Genomic DNA, 26,450 nt, shown 5'->3' with positions numbered 1-26,450 from the left:
TTGAAAATTAAGTGTTGCCAAGATTGTCTCTCTTTCTGTCTCTTTTACAGAGAGAAAGAAAAAGATATCACTTTATTTTGCTGACCAGTGCTGTGAGTACTTTATTGCTCTATGCAAAGTCAAACCTTCAAGAAGAACTGGCAGGCAACATATGGTAAATGCATCTCAGACTTCGTCCTACTAACCAGTTTTGCAAGAGTTCAATGCGACAGACAGAAGCCAACGCTTTTGCTGCCTCATTGAAAATCTTCATGCACCTGGAAGTGATTTTAAACCTCAACCACGAGCACACATGAACATTTAATGACTGTGAGGCACGGAAGATTAGGACTCAAAGAATTAGGGACAGAAGCCCTAAAACAACCCTTTAAATGTTAAGTTTTAATGTTAAATCTTAACTTTGCACTTGCTGCAAACTTGATACTTTCGATTGTTACTTCAGGCCTAAGTCCTTATACGTCAATCACATTTGTAATCAACAAATCAAACAGGGCTGTTTGATATAACGACATATATCGGATGAAGATGTGAAAACGTCTATCGTTTCAAATTACACCATCGTTGTTTCGTGGTGTCCCAAAATCAACTGTTACGGCAATATTTTTTCATCGTTTTGATGGTACTGTAGTGGCTATATTCATTTCTTAAAGTTCTCTCTTTCTCTTATGTTTAAAATAACCACACTACGAATGGACAAGCGACTGTTTTTACGCGTTGTCATATGTAACGACAACGGTAAACCCAGCGTGTGGCTCCACCGTCCGCTTGTTTATTTTCCACATAAACCTTTCACAATAGAGCTGAAGATCCTGTTGAGATTTTTCAAAATAAACTGAAATGATGAGAAACAGAAAGACAACTCAAAACAAAATAAACCTTAGACTCAAACGTTAGAACAGGCTTTTCCCAGCAGCACGCCGTGTAATAAATACTCAAAGAAAATGGCGGACGTTACAACTTCTAAAAATGTATAGAGCATAGGAGCTACAGTGGTTCCATTCCACTGTTGTGGATGGCAGTTGGTGACATCAGTCTGCCTTTTGCTATGGAGATCTGCTGTGAGCTTAAGGGTCACTATAAGTAGAACCAGCAGCAGCAGGTGGAAATCTAATACATGTGCAGTGCGCAAACTGAGGCTGCAAGCCAGAATAAGGAGTGGAGCAGTCCAAGAAGGCGGTGTTGCAGTTTTCCCAAAGGATGACAGGCTCACTGCAGAAGCAGCTGATTGCACCGCTCTGTTATTTCTAACAATGCCCTGTTATTTATTTGCTGTAATGGGCAATATTTTACACCTTTGCCAATGGCACAGTCGTAATGCATACCTCTAATGCACCACAGCTGCGCACCTTTAATATTTTATGTTCAGAGCAGTCATGAATATTTGTCACACTGCATTTTTGCAACACCCTTTTGATGAACTATAGAAAGAAAATGTTCCACAACAATTAAGACTGACGCAAATACTGTTGCTTTGTACATTTTTTTTAAAAAATATTTTGAAACTGCTGCATCTGTTAAAACTCTGGGGAAAAAAAAGCTCTGGAGAAAAAAAAAAGCTTTCTTTTTATTATCTGGCAGGTGTACTGACAGCTGATGGCTGTGGGATGAGTAGACAAGGAACCATGAAACAATAGAAGACAGATGCAAATTTATGTTTCTTCTTTCTCTCTACTTTATGTGTGATCGTGTCCACGCTTTCCACAAGCCAAACACACCAAGAGCAGCCTTGCTGGAGCTCAGCTTTTGATCGTCAATGTCTGTCCTTTGGCTAAACGGGCTTTGATTGGGCGGGGGGGGATGCGAGTTGTTTATGTTGCTCAAGAGGCAAATTTAATTTAATATGGGCAGTTGTCAGCACACTAGCATGCAGAAGCCAGGCAACATCCCCTACATTAGTGGTTGTGGAGCAGAGAGTGAGGGGAGGGGGTGTGCAGAGAGGGCACTGAAACTGGATTTTGTTCCATTATGCATAATAACAATAGCCAGAGACCCGTGGTGTATTGCGGTAAGCTGCCTAGACTGTGGCCAAAATGATTCGGCCACAAGGAAAATTTTTGGTGCCTGCTGGGCCAAACCTTAAAAACTCTGCATGACCATCCATAATTTCTCTTCTGAGAAGAGAGAGTTCACTCCTAGCTGAAGAGTTCCAGCATGGTTCAGTTTTATTACCATTTGAAAAGGGAGAAGATGAGTGCAATAGCAGGGGGCACACAGACCAGTATGCTGAAAGAAAGGCTGAAGGGGTGCATGGCAAGGGAAGAGCGGGTGACTTGTTGAACTTGGCACATGGATGAGCTTCATCCATCAACGGGGCAGCGAGCTACTCCCTATTCAGGTTTTGCCCTTGAGACAACACCGGCATGGTTGGAGTTGGTATTATGCAGTTGGAAAGCATATCCAAAGCTTGTGCAGAGAACTGAGAAGACTGTAACAACCTCGGGGAGAAAAAAAAATCCTCCCACTGTGCTCTACTTGTAAAAATAAACTCCCATGCTGCACTTTTACATATTCTACCCAAGCTTAGAAGGAGACAAAACACCAATAATGCTGGAATTTCAATCTACTCCTTTATGATATTATGTATGTTTTCTGAATTATGCATGTGACCTCTGAGTAGAAATCAAGTGATGAGTAATTTATGAGATTATGGGGTGGTAGAGTATCAGCAGTGTAAAAACTGGTAACAGAGCTTAAACAAATTGAATATACACTATACAAGCCATCATCTAGTTTCAGTACAGTAAAAACAGTATAGTCAGAAAATGTGAACTTGAGATGAATGGCAAAAGATGTGAAATACTGGCTTTCAAAGTTATTCTGAAGTTGTTTAAGGAAGTATATAAATCTGCAGTCCGGCTCCAAGTTGTGGAAATAAAATTATGGTAAATTTCCAAATCTTTCTTCTGAGACTCAAAATTACAGCAAGGCTGTGCATTGAAGTTGTTTTTTCAAGCTTGTGTGAAGCACAATGACCACAAGAATACACTTAAGAAGAAATGCAGCCCGCCCAAGCTTACAGAATGGAAAAATAAAAAGGTTCACTCCCTTGTGTCCCTCTACCTGGGTTGTTTTCTCAAGAACAGGTTTTTTCCACCTGGGGGCAGGTGCTAACAGCCAGGCAGGTAAGTAATGACACCTGTTTCCACCTGCTGGGTCGCAGTTGCTCTTTGCCAGCAGTTGCCTCACTTCTCCCTTTTTAGCACAGTCCCACGTCCATTTGGAAGCGGATGAAGCTCTACACACACACACGCACAAACACGCACTTGCATGCAATCACACACCCACGAGCCTGCAAATTTAGCCAAGTTATTTCATGGAACACTGAAGCACAAGCAGTGAGCACAGAAGGTAGACTATATGCTGCACAATGGCTGGTGAAAACAGTTGGTTGGTCTACAGCGGCGAACATTTCCAGAGCCTTTGGGTTACTACTACGGATTGATTATCACTATGTTCACATTTAGTGACTCATCTCAGAGCCAGAAATACATTTGTTTCCTAAAAATGGAAGAAAAGGCTTCTGAAATAACAATTCAACCACAAAGAATGCCAGACTTAACAGTTTCTCGAAGCAATGAGTCATGCTTCGTCAAATGTAAATAACCCAAGAAATATTGAGCAAAAAGCTTTCTGCAGATACAGAAGTCTCCAAGTTATCATTTATTTCTGAGACATATCACAAGTACTTCTGATCTGTTTTTCAAAATCTTTTTAAATACACATGTTAGGCCTTTATACAATTCACTGATTTTGGACTTCATACATTATTCTGCAAACTGGACGTGTACTCCAAAAAAAGGAACAGGGAACCATTATAGTTGGCCTATTTTCTCACATATATATATGATAGTTGTTTATATTAAACGTAACGAGTTTCAAAGACGTAGAGATCCTGCTGAAGACTTGGAAGTCAATGCACATCAGTCTGTTTTGCTTGCTGAATTGCTCCAATAATACATTTGTTTAGAATAAAATGGTGTTACAGAGCGCCTCAGCAACCCCCCCTTTTTTTTTTTTTTTTTTTTAAATAATGTAGTCAGAGTATGTGTAAGTTATTCTTGCTATTCAAAAGCTCAAGACTGTTCCAATTATTTTGTGTTTCTGGCAGTTTTTTGGCTCAGTAAAATATGTGAACTGGGTCAGCACAATGTCAGTGAGAACAGGCAGGATTAATATGGTCATCTCAGACCATTTCTGGCTGCGAGTCCAGAAGCTACACCTACTGCTCAAGTATTCTGTCTGTGACATCCAATCAGAGGGAAGTTGTCTTAAAGGGAGGGGGATGGAAGTGAGAATGATGTGTTTAGAGCAGTGAAAGAGCTGCACCACAGCAAAGTATGAGATAGATTTTTATTTATTTTTCTTTCTATACATCTATATCTATATATCTATATCTCTATATCTATGTATTTTTTAGGAGTCACAAAATCAATACATGAGCATAACAGTTCTCCTTACAGAAACCTTAAAACAGTTAAAAGCTCCAAATTGCATCATGGTCTCAATCCACTCATACACGATGCTTTAAGAACTGGTTTGTAACTGATAAGTAATAGGTGTGCGCCCCCCCCCCTAAAAAAAAACATGTTTTGGGTTGGGAAAGTTGCTAGTTGATGCAAACACTGCTTGAGGACAAGTAAATGACTCCTGACATCCTGAGCTCCAAGTGCTGATGTCTTCATCTGAAGGGCACAAACAATCTGGTGTTCTTTAGCGCCTTGTGTTGACAGGAGGCTGGGAGCCAAGAGCTGGACACCTCAGCAAAAACATGCTTGACGAGACAGGGTGAGTGTAATAGATTTGAAGTTCTCCTCTTGGAGCTGGAGAGTGTTAAATCACCATGGACATTGAGATGGTGGTTTGGAGGGTTTGGGCAGCATTTGGTTTAAAATACTTTTTTTTTTTTTAAGTTTAAGGGTTTTAGCTTCACCGCTATGACTCTCACCGTTATGAAAAACCTCCAACTGCACAGTCTCTGATCATCCTCTTTTCCCCCCCGTATTCTTACCCAAGCTCAGTAAAGCAATCATCACAGCCCCGCAGTGCAAGAGCGTCTTAGCTATGGCAGATAAAGGCTGGGAGATTGTCAGTAATGACGGGTCCACCAGTGCTGAAACTTCCCATAGCTGCTTGTTTCAGCAGTAATTAAGATGGGGGAAATGGTGCACCGTGACTGGCTCTAAAAAGCTTACCAAGCCTTTTGCTTGTGATGCCGTGTCAACTTTTCTACGGTAGGCAAGTCAGTCGGATGAGTAAAAAGGGGACTTAAAAGCTAAACAAAACATGTGAAACAAAGAGGTAAAAAGCAGAGGCGGCAAGTTGTGTACTGAGTGATGTGGGGACTGACGAAAGGGAGGGGAAAAAGGGAAAGGGAGGCCCTAGAGTAATGAATAGGGATGAGATTAGATCATTGATGCTCAGTATTCTCCAATCACAGAAGTTGAAGAGTGAAATGATAACAAAGGTGAAAAGAAATACAAGAAAGAGGACAGGCCGATGGGCTCTAAGAGGCAGGCGGAGTGATTGAAAATAACCGCAAACAGGAAGAAAGGACTGACAAATAACTGTGTGTGTGTGTGTGTGTGTGTGTGTGTGTGTGTGTGTGTGTAATGGTTCAGCTGTACCACAATGAGAGAATTCCATCATCTTTTCTTCCCAGTGCCACTTTCTCTGAAGCTGGCCCTCAGTAATCACCTTCCTCACCCTCTCAACTGCTTCATCCTCGCCTTCTGTTCTTATCCCACCCGCCCACTCTCATCCCCTGATCTTTGAGGTACACAGGTGCTTATGAGGAGAGCGCTTAACCCCCCTCTCCATGGATCAGCCCTGCAGACGGTGTGTGCTGATGTGTGGAGAAATTCAGGAAGCGAACGGGAGCTGTAGAAAGAGTGTTCTGCTGCTTACGCCCACAAATGGGCAGAAATTGGATACTAAGTGCAGGAGTCAAGCCCGCCGAGAAGGGATGAATGAAAATGAACTTATTTCAAACACCCACACATATGTAAAGATATGGGACGGCCAATATTATTAAAAACGGTAGGTGTTGAGGTGTTCTGGAACAGAGGGGGATGCCAATATCTTAAGCTGACTACCACAGACATTCATCAGTCATGATCAGTCTCATGGTAACGATGGCTGAAAGTAGCTTAACTCAAATCACAGTGGTGCAGAGAAAAATGGCATTCAGGTAAATGTCTTTTTTATAAGATAAGAAATGAAAAAAAAACTAAGTCATTCATATTCATTGGTTCTCATAGATATAAACACTTTTATTGAGGAAGAATACCCAAGAGGCTCAGAATGTATTTTTATGCAAGTAAATCACATTTGCATACTTTACAGTTGCACTGCTGAACCCCGGGATATGGAAAAAACAATTTACAAGCTGGGGTGCATGAGTTATCGTGATGAAACATTGAGTTGATTAGTTGCTCACAGAGTGTGGTGATGTAGCCAAAAAAATATTACCTCAATTTGATATACATGAGCAAGACAATAATAAAAAACAAATAAATCACAACCATCTGTAGGGCTGGCATTGTTATACATACGAGTAATTATGGGTTAACTCATGTAGCTATGGACTTCGATACTTAATATTTCAGCCTCAAAACAGTAACAACACAAATGGAAGAGGAATGTACTCCATACAAACTAATTCATCTGATCCTTTGTTTTGTTACATTCATTTGTTGTTATATGTTAAACACCCGAGTAAAAGTCATAGTTCTCAGATAAGTTAAAGGTTCTCATTTCCAAAAGTCTCAAACAGCTACTCTAAACATTTGAATAAATAATCTAAAATGATTGGAGGTTTAACAAATAATGAAAATAATTGTTAGTGTAGCACACAGAGGTCCCAACCGTGTCCTTTTTGCCATTGAGCTGTTGTTAATGTGTTGATATGCCCAAAAAAAAGAAAAATGGCAAATTGCTATTACTCTAATACAACAATCAGCAAACAAACTGATTACTTAAAAGTAAAGGGCATCAATTTAACCATCTTAATTTGTCAGCGACCAGCACTTCAATAAACAAGCTCCATCAAACTGAAGCTGAGCACATTTGCATTCCAGCAAACAGCTTGCAATTACCCGTTTAGATGGCATGCGATGGCAATTAATATACCAATCTTCCTTAATGCCCCACCTAGGGAATTTGTAAACATCAATTTAAGAAATATGAGAGGCTCTCTGATAAAGTGCCTCCTGCTCTGCAGCAGTTACGGCATGCTCTTCGCAGTAAAAAATATAATAATCTCATTGGAAGTTGAAAAGTTACATCTCCAAATCAAACAACTCTGCCCATCATTAACCCAGAAGACAACATAGCTGGTTATGTTTTGACCCTTTGAGTTCGTCTGTCCTCAGGGCATCAGTTTTAAACACTTTGGCAGCTGTGTAACAAAATGTCAATGCAAGCGTGCTGAAACATGTTAGTCACAAAGCTTCACAGCATGTAGTTGCAATCAAAATGCAGGTCAAGTTTGGAAGGTTGGTGTGGTTTGACCCACACAATAAAGGAGCCAGAAAGCAGGGAATCCACAGACCTCCTGGACAATACTCACTCTGTTACATGACTGTTTGTACTTTTGATGTTATTTATTTATTTTTTTTGTACTTTTGATGTTAACTAGGCGTGTAATAGTTTGTTACGCCTCCATATGATACATCTTTGACATTGTTTTAACCTTTATAATGTGGCTTGAATAAGAAGTTCACCTGGCCCAAGTGCATCTCTTGGAAGCAAATTATAAAATCACTTCATTTACTGTACCTGCAGGGTGGATGCCAATAAAACCTAAAGCTGTGTACTTGACATCCATGTGATCCCTCTCCATTTAATAATAATAATAATAATAATAATAATAATAATAATAATAATAATAATAATAATTTTTGCGGAAGCGAATGGATGGATGGATGGATAATTTTTTTCTTTAACATAGAAGTACACATAAACTCAGATTGTTAAACTTTCCTGTAAGCACCAACCTTTGTTTCAAAGCCATCGGCCAGTGCTATCTGAGCTCAATATGCCAAAATTAAACCATTTAAACCTTAAAGCATATAAGAAAAAAAAACAAAAACACATTAAACTTTTCTGCTACGGTTCAGACCAAAGTAAGCAGATTGCAGGTCTTCTGCACCATGAGCATATTGATAGCATCTAAAATCCATTTAAAGTAAGCGGTACTAATGACATAAAATGAACGCAATGAAACTCCATAACAGCAGTTACTAAGGAAACCATGGTTAATTACATAATCCTCCTAGTTGAGCTAAAACTAACCAACCTTCATGAAGGGTTACCCCAGGGTGAAGCTTAGAAAAGCTTATTGACATCTCGCACCCGCTTGGTTAAAGGGGTGTGAATTAGATCTGACTGACGCAATATATATTGACTGCACACTTCCCTGAACACCAAAACAGGGAATCATGTAAAATTCTAACCCTGTGCCTCCTCCTCCCCAAGAGTCCACTTAAAGTAATTACCATGTTGATGGTGAATAGGGAGTACCAATAAACTTGCAATCCTGGTTCCTTGTAGTCAAGACCTTAAATAAAATAAGTTATTAAAGCCATGAAAATATTTTTTTAAAAGCTATATTTAAAAAGCCAGACAAAATCCAAATAAAGAAGGATACACAATGGCCTAAAGGGTTTGAGTAGCTTAAAGAAAGACGAAATACAGTGTGACCATTGACTCGGTTTTTTTCTTGGGTTGTTTTTAGCCAATATTTTCTTAAATTAAAGGACAGCTGGGATCAGCAGTCTACTGAAATACCAAGTAAGTCTGTAAGAAAGAAAAAAAAAAGAAAAAAAAAAGGGATTTACAAGCCATTTTGAGTAATTTCTATCAAGACTTATGTAAAACTACTTAAAACTGATTTCTGACATTGGCAAATAAGAATTGGAATTATTTTAAAAGTATATCCTTGAAGTGTGTCTTTCATTTTTCTCAATTTCATTATATTAATCTATTCCAAGTAGTAAAAAAGCATTTTTAAACACAAACTGAGACATTATGGCTTCAAGGATGCAAAGAGCTTTGTTGCCACGAGATGTGTGTCGCAACACACATGCAAACTCACATGCAAATTAAGTTCCCGTCTGACTTTTCAGAGTGAACATGCGTAGTGCTTGTCAACACATCACAAAGCCAACTACACACTACTACACAAAATTTCAATAGCAGACATTTTTCTTCATCTGGAATGATCTCACTCTAATCTCTCTGTCATCTGAGAATTTAACAAAGGATCAGCATTCAAAGGCATTTCCAGCAAATTAGACAATTTGCCAGCAGAATAAAGAGTAATGGACAAAAAAAAAAAAAAAACTGGCACAAAACATCAGTGCTGAAGCTCTAACAAAGACTAGTCTAATGACAGAACCAAAATCTTGAGCACCTGTGAGTCCAACTGGGCAATGCTAAACTGATGACAACCTGATAAGACTCGGCCAACATAAAAGGAACGCGTAGAGAAAAGAGTTCAAAATCTATTGATCTTTCAAAGTAAACACACTTTCTAAAATAATAGGGAAAAAAAATACCACTTCCCTTTTCGTTGTGCATTTTGGCAGTAGTTCTTACAAAAGTTAAAAAAAACCTAACATGATTGATTTTCTAAAGAGGTAAAGGCATACATAAGCTTTTAGTGTTTTTATCACGAATCTTGCATCAATTGTGTGTCTATTATTACTTTGCATGTTGGTGCCCCACATTGTTGCATAAGGGTATTGTTTTTTCTTTTTATATAGAAATCATAATCCAAAAAAGCCACCACCTCTAAGGTCTTGTCTTTACGATCAACAAAGTCTCTCCTTTGAGACCACAAATTCTTCAGTGTCACCTCATAAACAGCAAAAGAAATAGCTGAGGTGAACCCCTTGCAGTCTTTGCTTGCGGTGGACCCAATTTTCTCCCACCTCCTCTAGTCCCTGTATCCTTGTAACTTTGAAGTCCAGCCAGCTTTGAAAAAGGCTGCAATCTCCCTGCCATGACCAGGCAGAGGATTAGCCAAGCCCTGCAGGACCGAGTGGAAAGAGGACGAAAGAGGGCTGGAGGAGGAGAAACGCCATTTTCCACAACGGTTGTATATGTGCAAGAAGCTCTCCCTCCAGCCAGAGCCGTGGGGGATTAGCAAGCTACTAAGGAAGCAGAAAACAGACCTCCAAGCCCCCTTTTTCATGACTTCCACAGAAACCAATTTACAGCAGAGAACTGGGGGAGGCCGCTAATTCTCCCCATAACCGCCTCCTGCTTCAGCTCAAAATCCTTGTTGTGTCACTCACAAAAATCTGCTTTTGTGAAACTGCAAACATTTTCAGAATACCAAACTCAAGGAAGCACGCATCTACAAAGGATTCAATTATTGATATGGGAACTTCATTGACTCAAAAGTAACATTTCAATGTTCACAGAGCAGGGGAAAATAAGCAGTTAAGCTCCTAATCTCACCATCACACTTGATACGATCGGTCACGGTCACCCTGGAAAGTTTGTTTTCCCCATTGTGAGGCAAAACAAAAGAGATTACTCATCTTTTATCCATATTAAGTGGTAATATTTGTCTGCACTTTGAGCTTGTACATTTGCAAGTTGTGCATTCATTGTATCACAAACAAAATGCATTAAAAGCAGACCATATTGTGCATTGTGCTAAGTACGTGTCTAAATGTGTCACAGTGAGCTAATGACAAAAGCGTGCATTTCAGAGGAACTTAGCAAAGAGGTCAGGACATTTCCTCTACGAGCGGAGGAATTCAAAAAGACTATCAAGCATTCACCAGTTACGGTACAACAACAAACACATTACCAGCACCTCATCGAACTTAGTAAATCTACAGGATCTCAGGATATAATACAGCAGCAAGTAACAGCAGCATAGCTTAAAAGAAGCAACAATGAGCCTTGGTTTAAAAGAAAAGGCAGATCCATATACTGCTGCTTTCCCATCAGCGCTTTTCAAGCAATGGGGTCTTTTGTCTTATCTGTGACTGAAAGGAGCTTGAGGACTTTGGCCTTCATCCCTTTGTTGTTACAGAGTCTCTTGTGGAAACGGCGGATTGGCCCATAGGCGTGGGTGTGTGAGGAAGAGCTAGGCGGCCATGCAAGCACATCAGACTTGAGCGGTCTTAATAAAGCTTCCCTCTATCCACCCCTGAGATCTCCTCACCCCAATTATTCGCCTGACACCTCTACCCTCCTCCATCTCCTCTTATTTCTCACAGCAACCCCCCCACCCTCAGCTCACCATCCAGTTCCCAGCTCTGATCAAGGCTGTCCCTTTGCTGTGCTCAAAGCCCCAGAGGCCTGTACAATATCGGGCTGCTGGTGGCGTTTGCTTCACAGTCTGCTGCTTGAATTGCATCAGGAGTGTGTCTCTTCTAGTATTGACATAAAATCACTACTGTTCAGCCAGCAACAGTGGAAAGTTCACTCCAAATTTAAAATAAAGTTCCACGATCCAGAGAGAATCAAGAAGACATGACCAAATAAGATATTCTCACAGAAACCTTTAAACACTGGGTTTAAGAATGTGCATGCTGACACCTGATACTTCCCAGTGTTTAGAGAGCCCAACATTATACAGTGCAGCAAAGATGAACAAGACTCTTAACTTATGTTTACATTCAGTTTCTTTGTCTATTATTAACTGGCATGAATAACAGTAAACGTAAACTATGGAAAATAGCATACATAAGTCCATCATGCATCTGTATTCACACATACAATGCAGTTCAGTACTTTTCTAGACATTTTCTGATGCTGGTGCAAACATCCAAAACAGTTTGCTGGAACATTAAATACATTAAATGGTCTTTATGCAGAGAGTTGCATAGTACAAAGTCTGTGTGTTGTACGATTTGCACTAATGCAGGAACAGCATGGTTAATAGTTCAGCAAATTCACAGCCAGCTAGTGGTTACCTCCTGCAGACTCTGCCGAGGCAGCACCCTTGCCTGACAAAAACTCCTGCTGTGGGTCCTGAAGTGCAAAAGGGCAATTGTGCACAGTGTGCTGGCCTTTTTCTTCCAAAAATGTATGCAGTACATGTGTGAAAATGACTATGAACTGAAACCTGAGTAATTTTACCTCCCTGCAACATCAGATCTTACTCTTAGGGTTGCTAGAAAAGTTTTTCGACGTAAAGCTGCACAACTAAGTGAGTGCCTCGTGTGTCTAATAATCCCTCAACAGTGTGAGCTAAAAAATAAACCGGATGTGCACAAAAACTTCAGCTCACCGCAAAGAAAATTAGGAGCATAAATGATGACATGCTAATAGAACAAAGAACATAACAACGAGTCTAAAAACCAAAACAGCTCATGAGAAGACCACAACAAAACACTCCCATTTCTTTGCTGTTCTGTCTGCCATTTTTGAGACATTTTATGCTTTTACCTTCAGATGCCTTCAAGGTCACAGCAGGGCTACATCTGGCCAGCCATCTGTCTCCAGCCTTCCCATGAGGCATCCTGTCATCGGCACTCCTTGGCCCTGTCCTCTACTGTCCACATTCAAGCTCACAAGGGAAATGCTTGGCCAGACACAATAGCTTTTCAGTGATGCTACAAGTTTCTGATGCATTTGTTCAGTTGTTCTCCCCATTGACTACCTGTCTACCTGACAACAGAGCTCACAGCACCAGAAAACATTGACATGGTCAACACCAGACATGTGCCAATTTGCAATTATCGAGTATCGATGAATGAAGAGACTTTGGACATTTTTCCCCCTGAGGACATTAAGTAACAGTGATGATGAGCACTCTAAATCAACATAAGGAACCAAAACTTCTTGATTTAAAGTAACCATTTCCCATCTGTCCATTCTAACAAATGCGCTGTGCAATCTGACAAACTCTATATTTTCATTTTCTGGCAATGTAGGCAAACAGTCCCATATGTCATCAAATTCAACAACTGCCATTAACAGAGCTTCATCAAATTCAAACCAGTGAGAGCAAAAACAGAAATATAGAAATCTTGACCACTCAAGCAATTTTGACAACTTGCAAACTCAAACCATGAGCTCAGTCCGTCACACTTTCTACGCATCACTGTAATATGTGGTTCTTATGCACGCTCTGACTAAATCAGAGGTTCTCTAAATTTATGAATGCCCCCTATTTCGAAAACAAAAAAAGTTCATGCTCAACACCTCACAATTTATGTGATTTGCAAGAAAAAAAAATTATATTTTAATTGAATAAAGGAATACTATCAGCAAAGTCTTTACCTAAAAATAGCATATTCATTCAGTTGCTTAGCCCACCAGTTAAAAACCAGTGGACTAAATTAAGTTTGTCCTTGGATAATGCTGTATGGCAAATGTGTTAAAGCTGGTTCCTTACCTTTGATTAAATTAATTAGATAGATACAGTGCTGTATGCTCAATCACCTATTTTTAAAAAAGCAGCAGTAGCACTGTTTCCATAGACCATCCATTAATTAAGTGTCCTCTGTAGATGCCTCATGAAAGTAGAACTTTCACTGTCACATATATTCAGTTCAATCTAAATACTGCATTTGAAAGATCAGTGAATAGTGACTCCGTGCCTCATCAAATCAAATCTTATTTAACTTTTAATTACATTGGATCCATTTAGAAAGTCACACTTTTAGAAAGAAGCGGCAAAGCTTACCTTAACTTTTCAAACACTCTGCTGAATCCAGTGATCCACCAAACAGGTAACTAGACCAGCTTGGTACACACTCCAGCTGTCAGTGAATCTGTGAATGAAAAATAGGAGATGCCTCTTAGATCTGTGTACATCTCAGACATAATGCAGGACAGCTTATGGTGATGCTGCCTAAGCCTTGAAAAACAGTCATAGTAGTCATGTTGTATTCTCCATCACAAATCTCTAAAACTCCAAAGTATAGATAACAATGACAAGTATCCATTGCTGGGTGTCCTATTCACTTTCATCAGAAAAATGCCAGAATGTGAAATGAAAATGTGAATCAACTTGCTTTGAACTCTGAGGAAAAGACGTTGCTGGAAATGCTGTTCGCATGACAACAGGTTGCTTTTGCAATAAGTGAACAAAATCTTTTGACAAATCCAAGAGCCCAAACTTGCCAAATCTGATGATGGCATCTCAGCTCACAATCTGCTCTGGCAGTCTGCTCCCAGAAAAAACGTCTTCACCTTGCCAGTGCACAAACCTAAACAGAGCTTCATACAGCCTGATATTACCAAAAAAAAAACAAAAAACAAAAAAACAAAAAACATTCCATCTGAGCTGAAAGCTGAAATGTAAAATGTGAAATTCTGAGTCACTGATGCATAAAAGTTGACAAGTGATTATCTTTCTTTTAGAAGGATGTAGTTCCTGATCCTATAGCAAAAGTATTTAATTTGCTTTATCATATAGCCATAGGGAGTATGTAGAGTCTCAATTATTAAACCAGCAATAACTATTAAGCATTTTTGTGAAATACTGTGTAATATAATGACCTAGTTGGATCTCCACCTGTCCCAATATTAATTCAGACAAATGGTGATGACTGAGGTTTAGACCTTTACACCCTGCAAATTTCAAGTAGCAGAGCCCAGAAAGACTTGCAGAGGCAGCATCCTCTGGATTAGCAAACACTCCAGCTGGCAGCCACATGCTGATGATGGTTCAGTTAAGGTTAAGGCATAGCCAGCTCGCCAGCATATTTTCTTCTCTCTCAAGTTCTCACTGTTTTGACAAAAGGACCACAAGTCCCAAATGGAAAGTAGAACTGCTGTGCATCAGTAACAGCCTATACCAGCTATTGTGACACCATTAGGCGTGCGGTCATTATTTTCTTGCATCAGTGGTATGTTGACAATAAGGATCTGTGTTTGGTATTTGTTGGAACTTACAATACTGTCTGAGAAAAAACACAAAACTTCAAAAGGAAGATAAGGGCTTGTGGAAAACAAATTCCTTTGCCTGAGCTACAAAGCTATCTCTGGTGCACTTTCAAGACTTTAAATTGCCCCTAAATGCGTCTAGAAGATTTCAGTACTGTGTTCTTGTGTTTTTACCAGAACTAAGGAAGATTTAAATACCATACATCAGGCCATCTGGTAGATTCGTGCAACATGTCTAGAAATGGGGGGCAATTGCCACAAAATATACAACTCAGTATTGTGTGGCAATTGCTACATAAATATATAAAATATCAAACATATTACCTAAGGTTGCAAACGGTTTAAATTGCATTTTCAATACTGACAAAAAAATCAAAAAATAAGCCCTGACATTAAAGAGAAGTACTGGAGATTTTTCTTCTTAGTGTTATATTAATCTGTCCTGAGCGTGTGACGAGCATGAAAGAGAATCCCTGATCATTAGAACTTTAGACTAGTCTGGGCTCACACTCAGCTCTTAATAAAACCCATAAACTAGATCCTTCTAATAGAATAATTTCAAAACCACAACTGGGAGCTACAGCTGAAGGAGTAATCAAATTGATGCCTCATCTCTGGACTGGATGTTTACTTGTTTTCTTATTTGCTTGCTTTGGCAAATTCAAGCTTTTAGTCATTTCAGTATAAAGAATCAATTACGGATATATCGACTCCTCCAAGCTCACGCCTGGGGAACGACTTTTCAAGTGACCAAAGTAAAGAAATGCACCACAATGAGACTGGAGATGACACCATTATTTCTCAGTTCCAATGAACAAAACACACCACATGCACATTTTTTCAGATCAATGGTGGGGAGGAGTGATTAGCAGTTCTTAATTACTATTTAATTATACTAAAAAGCACAAACTTTCAGGTTGCACGGAAAGCAAAAAGCCTCAGTGTGAACACTCACATCTTCTCTAACTCTCAGCCTTTGGTTAATCATCCGAGTTCGCTGTAGGAATATTTATTTGCTTTTTTATTCACTTTTCATATCACTCCAGAGTGTATGATCTGGTCTGTGACAATTCGTGTGATGACTCAAAGCTGAAAGCCACTAAAATATTTAGGCCAATCACACATTGAACTTATTCTCACCTTTTTTTTTTTTTTTAATACACAAGCTCTTGTCAATAAGGCCGTTTTACAACTAATTTACACAGACATTAACAACATGATCAACCAAAATCATAACAATGGGTAAGATTATTTTTTTAGTTGAACAATTGACAACATTGTTAAATGTGTTCACTTACTAGTAGTTCAGTAAAAGGACACAAGGACATGTTGTGCTGCTTCCTCAAGCAGAAACAAGCCAACTTCAAATATCAAATCCACCCTGATGGGGGAAACTCAGGTTTAAAGGGTTTCCCATCAGTACAAGGGATCATGAGGTTTTATAGTGATGATGAGTGCCATGTTTCAGTCTTATTTGTGACCTTTCTTTTTCACTTGAGGAGATGGGAGACATTTAAATGGCATTGTCCCACTGCAGATACTCTATAAGGATGAACTTTTTAGTCATAATCACAGTTCTGTGCATTATTCTGCTCTCCCTGTGCTAGTCATTTTAACAGATCAAATTCAGTTTATGGTAAACAAAGTCAGTGAAAACTTTCTGAAGTTTACAGTAATTGAAGGGCTCATTTTATCATGCCTTTGATTTTGTTTATTGTTTATTCCAACTTTAGCATTGTTGCCATATTCTGGTTAGTGTTTACCAGAACATGGTTACTGAAAGGAATGATTAATTACTCGTCTGGCTGTGAAAATAAAGAAAATTGTTCAGCCTTTTAGGTGACTGTCAAGCACTTTGAACACCGCTAATTGAATGACTGATATAACGGTCAATGGCCACTGCAGTTGTGCAATTTTGAACAACTAATAAATCTATCAGAGGAACTAGGGAGTGTTGCCTCGTCCATCTTCTACCAAATGGCAAACAGACCACACTCCTGCCCTTTCCTCACTCAGCTGCCTATTAAAAGGGAAACATGTGGTCTAGTGTCTTGTTTCAGGGAAAGTGAAAACATACGCCCGCTGAGGTACACAGTTGAGCAGAGGAGTTGCGCATGTTGTGACAAAGAGTGGCTTTTCCCTTCCCTTGTACCGCATTCTCTCACTGCGAATCGCCACATGGGGTAAGGGTAAGTGGTTTGACCAGTCCCTGCAATCACTAGGCAAGGCCCCCTACCTTGATAGCCATTCAAGGAAATCAATCAGTATTCAGGTCATGAAATGGGGATGCCCCCTTAACACACAACCTCTGACCCATGCAGGGTTCTACTCCGAGAGCGTGACAGGGATTTGTGCTGCCAGTGTCTGCTGCGTGTCCGACACTAACAAAGTCCTTGTGTTGAAGGGAGGAGCGTGGCCTGACCCTGTCCACCTCTGACACAATAATTCCAGCTGAGGAGTTCAAGGTGGCCTGACCTGCAGCTGAACCGGTCTATGGAAACATGGCTACAAGCTCTAGCTGAGCCTTTTCCTCCATCCCCTAGAGTTCCATGGAGAAACAAGGGGTGTGCTCGGGTTTCGCGAGCAATGCCGTAGCGTAAATCGCCACATTTATTCCTTCATATTTTACTTAATATCTGAACAGTTGGAAAGCCTTCTTTCTGTCATGGGAAGTACATGGGGGGCAGAATTAGCATAACGTAATTACACTGGGGAACGATCCAGGCTCCAAGGAGCAAGACATAACCTGTAATTTACCATAGTGCTCCCTATGCAATTGACAGTCAGGCTATGATATTGGAGATAAATGTCGAAATTTAGGCTGTTAGCTTAACTGATGGTGCATTCAGTATGATAATAACCACGGTCTTGCACACAGTGAGCCTGACGAGCAGTCCTGCAATAGCTCTTCACCACTTTTCCTCCCCTCCATGGGGGTATTATCATGCTAATCTAAAAGACAAGAAAAAATACATTTCAGTGAACAATGATATATAATAATAGGAAGCAGGGATCTCTGAAACAGTGAGGAGACAAAAGAAGGTATTTCCACCCTGCTCCGCTAAGCATTGTAAAGGGCTGACAAATGGACACAGACATTATGCTGGCTGGTTAATTAAAAGAACATAGTCTAATTAAAAAGATCTTCCTTGTGAATAGACTGCCGTCTATGGAGTTACTGACCTCTGTCTCCTGCACATGTTAGGCATAGGCCAGTCAGTAGCTCTCTTCTTTCACAGATTTAATTTTCAAATCAGAGGGGTTTTGACTGACGAGCGGCAAACACAGTAGTACGCTGCAGGAAGTACACTAGATCTCGGTTGGGGTGCTGGTACTTGATAAACGGCTTTGAATTGCTATTATTATATAGTCAATAAAACTTGCACATGACATTTGATTTAATTCCCCATCTTTCGTGCAGAACTTTTTCACAAAAAGGTCAATATATCGAGTTTTTCAGTTAGTACAAATTTGAAATGTGTTCAAAGACAGTTTGACATGCACACACGACTATGCCTTAAAGTTATTCTGCTATTTTTTTTAATGACTTGAATTGTTAGAGAGCAATGTTTCTGGAACATACAGTACTGTCTTTATGTTTTGCTCGAAAATTGGAAAAATAGATTGATTTACTGAAATGTGCAATGTGAGTTTGTACAATTCTAACAAGCTTGAAAGTGAAAATGTGGTAAGACCACCTTTATTCTTCAACATAGCCTGAACCCTTGTAGGCAAACTTTTTTTTTAATCATTTCTTTAAGTAGTCTTCAGGAACAGTTCAGCCTTTTCTCCCAGTTTTCCTTAAGAATGGCTTTTTGACAGCCACACTTTCACTGATGTCATTTCTGATGCCAGTTCGAATGGCGTGCATGTGTGTCATTATCTCTGGCATTTTTCATAGATTCAACCAAAGAAATAGGAACAAATTATGCATTTATGTCCCAGGCAGTAAAGTGCTACTAAAGTGCCTAAAGATACAATTTAAAAAGTTTTCTGGTATGGGTAGACAACACTGGTCCATCCCTTGAGTTAGGTGCCTTTTATATGCTTGATGATTCATAGGTCAGAGTCAAGTGTTTCTGAAAGATCTTTAGAAATCGAAGAGATCTACTTCTCAAGACGCTTTGGAAAAGAAATTACAAAAAAGACACTTATGGCAAAAATATTTTAAAAAAGAAACAAACAATAAAAACCATTATATATGGCATAGCACTTTACTTTCACTGGAAGAAGTTTGTTTTTTTATCACAAAGCAGACACCAAGCCTAATGTTTGCACTCTTTTATTGTGTCAATATATGTTACACACCCCAAACCCCATGCATGTGACAATAATTCTGCATTAGTCCATTTTGTTTTACCTGCTTGTATGAGACAGATAAGTAGGTAGGAAAAAAAAACAACTACTATTTGCAGCATCCCACCTTTGCCTCCAGGCTGACACAGCACTTTACACTTCAACACCACTAAAGCGCCCGTTAGCAGTTATTGTATATCTTCACACAGACACTGCAAACATTAACAGTAACTGTAAAACTAATAGCAATTACCCCTTTGGCACATCAGCCATCTGTTAAGTTATCATTAAGGTGGGGGATGGTACAAAAAATGATGACAGTAATGTTGGAACTAGAAAGCAAATGTTGAGTCCTGCGTGTCTGTAAAGTCAACAGGCAGTGTTAATTTATATCACAGCTATTTGCAAGCTTTCTGAAGCTGAGATAAGCCCACTAGCAACTAGACAAGAGCGGCACCCTACTTTACCAACTCTGATCAGCAACAAAATTCTGACAACAGGAACATAGCACAGTCAGACAATCTGGTATCAAAGTCATACTGAGTATTTTCTGGGTATTGATATCAAATGTGAAATTCTACTATTGTCACAATCCTAGTAGAAAGGGTTTAATACTTAGTAATCCAGGAGAAATATTGCCAACTCAGTGGCACTTTTAAACTCATTTAAAATTCCATAGACAAAAACTATCCTGTGAGATCAAACCTTATTTTTCCAGAAGGATCTGATAGCTGCTGGTGGACAGAGTTGCATTGTGAAAGGTTGACCCACGTCAAACCTACTTGGGTCTAAATGACTAAAATCTTAAAACCAAACAAAAGAAAACTATGAGACAGTGCAATTTGAACAGCCCTTCCTCTTAATCTTGCCATATTATGGAAACTTGGTATTTGATAACTTCACGGCCCACAATCGAGTAAGAATCCGGGGTGCCTCACACAGAGGGGAAGCCCCCCTCGTTTGTTTTTTTTTTCTTAAAGAACCCACATATTTCATAGTTGAATAACAAGAAATAGTGTTTGTTTAGTGATTGTGCAAAAAAAAAAATACAGCTCAACTGAAATACACTTAAGTGTACATAATAAGTAAAGGTTTGTAGCTCATAGGACTGTTCTTTCTTTTCCATAAGGCTGCAAAATTGACACCTAATAATGATAATTTTAACAAAGCTGTATAAACCTGCTTCAGAGCAGCATAAACACTCGTACCATGTCTTTCTGTCCAAGTTATAAAACTGGGCTTGATTCTCCTGGCACCTGTAGCTACAGGCCAACACTAATGCAGACTGTCTGTGTTTAGCTGGAGGGCTACTGTCAGCCTCAGATATGGCCCTGAGAGTGAAAGTGTAGGTGTTGCCGCCCCCCTCCCTCATTCCTTTCACCCAGCTGCATGTCATTGACTTGTGACATTAAAGCAAAAGTGTGGTCTGCTGGTTTGTTTACCCTCAGCTGGCTTTCATGCCATCAGTCACTAAAAACTGCCCCTCAGGGAGAGACGATGGAAGCCGGGAGGACAGAGAGGGAGGCAATGAAGACAGCTCAAACAAGGTTTCATTCGCTGGAAATTGGAAGTTGCTCATGTGGCTGAGTGGGTGTGTTTTGTTGTGTTTGTGTGTCTCTTGGTGGAAATAAGTTTACAGCCTCAGAGTAAATTAATGAACATGTTTTTAAAGCCCGGCGCAGTCATCCACATCACTGTGGAGCGCACACACACACACACACACACACACACACACACACGCCAAAATTATCATGTGCAATTACTCTAAGATTGTTTTCATGTTCGGGGAATTATAGTTTGACTAACAGAATTTTTTGACAAGCAACATGACCTTTTCCGTCACCAGTGGATATCCAAAATTCAATAACACAGCTGCAAATTGACATCATTGATGGTTATTTTATATTTTATTTATATATGCTCAAGTAAGAAGATTCAACCTTTGTTTCCATTTGCTTTCTTATTTAGTCACACTCACTATAACTCAATTATAAATGTGTCATGTATGCAAGATGCTTTTTTTGTAATGCAAAAAGAAGAAAGATGAGCAGCTCACAATCTGAGATAACACATGAAGCATGATGCAAGAAATGTTAACTTGGTGCTCAAATGATCCTCTGCTTATTTGATTAGGGAATAGGCAGAAATTAAGTTGAATTCAATTTAATCTATTGCAAAATCAAAACAAAAGTAATTTCCGTGCATTTACTGAGGTCAAGACTAGTGATGGGTACCGGTGTAGTAACCAGACCAAAAAGCAGCGCACATTTCGGTGCTTTTTTTTTTTCCTAAGCTGTGATACACTTTAGATTCTAGCCAATCATTTTACGTTTCCGAGGATAGTAGGCGGGTCTAGGTACGTACGTTCTTTTATGCAGAGCTACAGATTAAAATGCCCAAGGCGAAGCGGTCAAAAGTCTGGCTGTACTTCACAGCAAAAGATGCAAACTCAGCAGCCTGCAACAAGTGCTTTAAGCTGATACTGTGATACTGTCAAAGGAGGTAACACCTCAAATCCGATGAAACACCTGGCGACGCATAGCGTTTTTTTTTTTTAAAGCCGAGAAATGCGCCGTATTTGATAGCTTGCTGCGAGACCTCACACCATGCACATCTACTGCGGGTGGGTTGCCAGTTATCGGACCCGGAGCAACATCCCCCAAAAACCCGAAGAATAGAGTCCTGGCCCCTAGCCCTGCCAGTGTAGCAGAAATGAATGACGGGTGATGATGGCAGCAGCAGCCGTTCTTCTCTGCGTGAGTAGCTTAATGTTGTTCGTGTGTAATTTAGTAGGCTAACCACATTATTACATTAATGCATGTAATGGAACTAGCAAACACCATCACAGCTACATGCGGCTGTCTTCTTGTTTGATGGCAGATGCTCCCTTCACCCTGGCCAAAAAGGCTAAAATGACCAAAGAAAAAGTGGAAAACAGTTAAACATGAGAGGTTTTTGGATAAAGTTTGTGTTTTTTCCATTGATTAAGCACTGCTTCCAGCCAAGAGTGATACCATATATGCCCCATAGCTGCAGAAAAGGCTAACATTGTTATCTTTTTACAAAAAAACAAAACAAAACAAACAAACAAAAAAAAAAAAAAAAAAACCAGCTAAAAATGAGAGGTTTTTGGACCAATTTTGTGTTCTCCATTCTTTAAGCACCGGTTTGAGCACCGTTTAAGCACCGGCACCGTTTCAAAAGTACCAGTTTGGCACCGGTATCGGATAAAACCTAAACGATACCCATCCCTCGTCAAGACCTTATAGAGGTATAGAGCAAGCTTTAATGTATTAATCCAATTATGTTATTCATGTTTTGGGGCATTTTAATTTGTTTTTCTCTGATTTGTGTCAGTAAATTCATGTTTGGCGTTTTTAGTCTATGGTCAAGAAATAAAAATAAGCAACACAGTGTGACATTTTAATTCTTCTTAACATTTCTTTGCATCAGTGCTTAACCATCAAGGGATTCATGGTGACTCTATGAAGAATTCCTTTTTTTTTCCCCTAACCACAAGAATGCAAACTCATACACAATCACACAGCTGTGGTAGTGAGTCAACACATGGTTAATAAACTGGTACACACACTCTCCAAATGGAAAGAGTTCAGGGCACTTGAGAGGAGGAGGAGGTCTGTTTTACTCACCCTGGACCCCTGCCCGGTTTGGATTCATATGACACTAACTGAAACCCCCTGATAAACCCTCCCCCTCAAACACCGATATAAAAATAGCCTCAGTTTAATGGAAACAAGCCCGGAGTTCTGAGAAATGGATGAAAATGACCAAGCTAAGTGTAGGCGAGCAGACTTATCGCACATTGTCCAAGCCAAACATTCACTGCACATATGGTGACCACTAAAATATACACAAATAATAGCATGAGAGTGTCAGAGCAGATTAAAGCGGCCAACATCCGGCCCCAAATGCTCACACAGGTAAAACATTTCATACTCACCCAGGAATTCACAGTTAAATCTTAAAAGAAAACACACTATAGATTCTAATTTTAACACATTACAGATTTAAGCACAAGGGTATGCAGAGTGTTGTTTGCACAAAATCAGCCACAATTCCTATCTGCAAAGCGCAGGGTGCATGCCTAAGAAATCGGATAAAGACCCCGAGGGAGGCCGAGAGTTGGGAAGCCAGTCTCGGTTCCAGAAAATATCAATCTACCTTCCACCTAAATTTAAGGTTTGCAGAGTTTAACTTCTGCTATCCATTTAAAGTAAGACCAGTACGGTAAGTGCATGTAGACTTGCCCAACCTTTCAAGGAATGGGGTCAAGTGGTTTGGGCTATTTTTGGAAAGTTTGGAAATTAGATGCATTTATGATCTTCTTTCAAAGTATGACTGTCATATTACCATCCAGCTGTGAGAAGAGCCCATTTCATTTTCAAAAGATGTGAGATAACTCCCTGCAGAAAAAAATCAATTCTCTGACCACTTAAATGAATTAAATATGTGAATACCTGTCACCTGAGTGTGTGGAGAATAGAAACGAGGAACTACTACTGTTTGAAGGCATCAGTTGTGGATGAATAGGACAGGAGGGAAGGAGGGGAAAAAAAACGTAGGTTTTTTAATTTCCTGCTTCATTTCACGTTTCAGGGCCATAAAAATTCTCATTTAAAAAAAACTGCAATGAGCAACAATGAGGCATGATCATAACTCAAAGTTACTTCAATAGCACCAACACACCAGACCCCTCCTCCCTCATGCAGTCAACCTAATTGCTTCAGTCGAGATCTGACAAGCCAGACAATTTCTGTGCAACAGATTATCAAAAGAGAAACCTGAGAAAAATCAGATATTCAATCTCTCAGTCTCACTCTGCCAGAAACTCTTAACCCACATTGCTTTGCATCACCCAATTCGTTCCGCATATCTGCTCTACAGCCTTAGCGATGGCCATTTCAACATCAACACTTTGCACACTTCCTTCCAAGTCTTTCAGTGCAATCCACTTCTGGTGGATTTCAATTATGTTTGGCAAACCTCTCAAATGTGAGAATTTGGCGGGATTCTCTTTTTTCCCCCCATTATACACTTGATACATTTATGTGCATGCAGACCTGGAAGTATCAACTCATTTTATTGTTATTTCCAAAAACTAATCAGTTGATTTATAGTATGAGAAATAAAATAAATACAGTGGCTTAAAGTGCAATATGACACTTACAGTTGCTTGTTTCATATGATCAGCTATCAAAAGATTTACTATGAAAACAGGCCTCATTCTGCATTTGTGTTTTAAAAAACAAAAAAAGAAGTAATGATGCCAGCAGCTCCAATATTGCTCTAAAACATTAGCAGACTGGATTACTGACAACATAAATTCCTTACACACAGTACTCACAATCTTTACAAAAATAAAGTCTCTCATCCTCGAAATGCGCAAAGCAGGCATGCATCTGACTAAAAAGTATCACTCTGTTTAAACAGCAGACTAATGAAGAGTCTAAAAACAACTGTATCAAAACAGACACGGGTGACAGCTGATTCTCAGGCATTGTTAGCCGGCTTAAATGAGGCCAGTCTTTTTTCTGCCACCCGATCTGGATCAGCCTTGTTTTCTCTCAGTTCACCATTTCAGGAGGAGTTGTGAGATTTTAATCTGTGCCACCAAAAGCTCTGTGTGTAATGATATCCAGCCAAACATGTAGGGACAAACTAGCCCTTTTTTTATTAATAATATATATTTTTTAAAAAGACCCAAATGTTTGTCTTGGATAGAGACGTGCTCCAATTCAAAGCAATACATGTCTGTAACAACTTATTCTACGGAAAATAAGCTGTGCCTAATGTTCTTTTTGAAAGTGCAAACCAAAACAAAAAGAGCTCTGGTTATCTTGTAGGTCTTTGCCAGGGACAAAGATGGATGGTTACATTTCCTCCAGAAACAACAGCTGTTTGTTTGCAGGAAATAGGAGAGTAACTTGGCTGTTAGTAGAAGCTGTGATAGCCACTGTGGCTGAACAGGCAAAGAAAAAAAAGCTCCACTAAAAGAAGCAAAAACTTCACAAATTGAAAACAGCATTACAGTCTTGCCCACACCACTTGATTGAGAGCCAATCTCTGAAAAGTGAGGCACACACAGAAAAAAAAAAAGAAGAAGAAAGAAACAACAACCAGCAATGAAGACGAAAATGCTGAAGAAAACACGATACTGCACAACAGAGAAAATAGATAAACGTTTTTGAGAACATGCACTATAAAAAGGCTCCAGGTTTAGTGGAAAGGCGATCAAAAATTGTCAGAAATAAAACAGGAAAATGCACAGGAAACAAAATAAAGAACTTCATCATACTTAAACTGCCATACTGCCAGCTAAAGGACTGATATAATCTTTTGTGGTTAATTGTCAAAACACAAGAACTTCAAAACTGCACTGATGCAGCGCAGAACTGAAATAAGTTCATTATTAAGGCAAAATTAATCTCTCTCTTATCTTTCGCTTTACAAGCGAATAAAAAACAAAACTCAAAACAAAACCCAAATCAAAGATCTACCAGCCCTCCTGCTCTAGAAAAACAAAAATCCAACACGAGGAAATGTTGCTGGGCTGCACAGCAAACTGGCCAAACCACATTACTACAACTTCCACATTCATCTTGTGATGCACACAGCAATAAACCAAATTGCTGGAAAAGGAGCTGCTAAAACACATTTGTTTTACGAGTATTAAGAAACCCAAAACTCCTTTGGTTTATTCCATATCAAATCATTACAGTTTTTGAACAATTTCTGCTCAAAGTTTCTGCCTGTAAAATCTATAGTTTAAAATTTAGACATATATAATTATAGCTGTATATAGCAAATATGCTTGTGTCTACCCATAACATGTTTCTTGACTAGCCACTATTCAAGTGGTTTGTTTGTTTGTTTGTTTGTTTTTTAAATGCATCTGTCCTGAATTATAGATCCTGCTTCAATGTTATGGCCAAAAAGGTCATTGAAAATTTCAGGTTTTTATCTTTAACAGTTTTGAAGATGTTCCTGTTCAAACATTCAGATTTCAAAGTGTGAAAAACATGCTGGAAGTAGGCTGACTTTCCCATTTCAGTGAATGTATATGGAGATGGTCGAGCTGACAATGATTAGAGAATGACCCCAATTATTACCAGAATTTGATCCATCCGATACAACATCATTTGGAAAGTGCGGAGGAGTCATACCAATGTGATTATTTTCATGTGTGTGGGGAGCCAACAGGAAGTCAGCTGGCTGGTTTGGCCAGAGGCCGTCTCACTTACACACACTCCCTGCAAGCTCAGCTCAGAAGGATG

General features: G+C 39.5%; 1 protein-coding gene across 4 annotated transcripts in view; it reads right to left on the bottom strand.

Moving 5' to 3' along the window:
* The window catches only part of sema6cb (semaphorin 6Cb), a 146,238-nt gene that overhangs the window by 112,871 nt on the left and 6,917 nt on the right, over positions 1–26,450 (bottom strand). For all 4 annotated transcript variants that reach the window (XM_005739218.1, XM_005739222.1, XM_005739223.1 and 1 more), the window contains exon 2: positions 13,655–13,742. The gene's annotated coding sequence lies outside the window, so the exon portion shown is untranslated. The remainder of the gene's footprint in view (positions 1–13,654; positions 13,743–26,450) is intronic.

Source organism: Pundamilia nyererei, unplaced genomic scaffold (genome assembly GCF_000239375.1).
Source record: "Pundamilia nyererei isolate P.nyererei 1_Seehausen unplaced genomic scaffold, PunNye1.0 scaffold00090, whole genome shotgun sequence".
Classification (NCBI taxonomy): Eukaryota; Metazoa; Chordata; class Actinopteri; order Cichliformes; family Cichlidae; genus Pundamilia; species Pundamilia nyererei.
The sequence above is the reverse complement of the archived record's forward strand: the minus strand, read 5'-3'. Positions and strand labels throughout refer to the sequence as shown.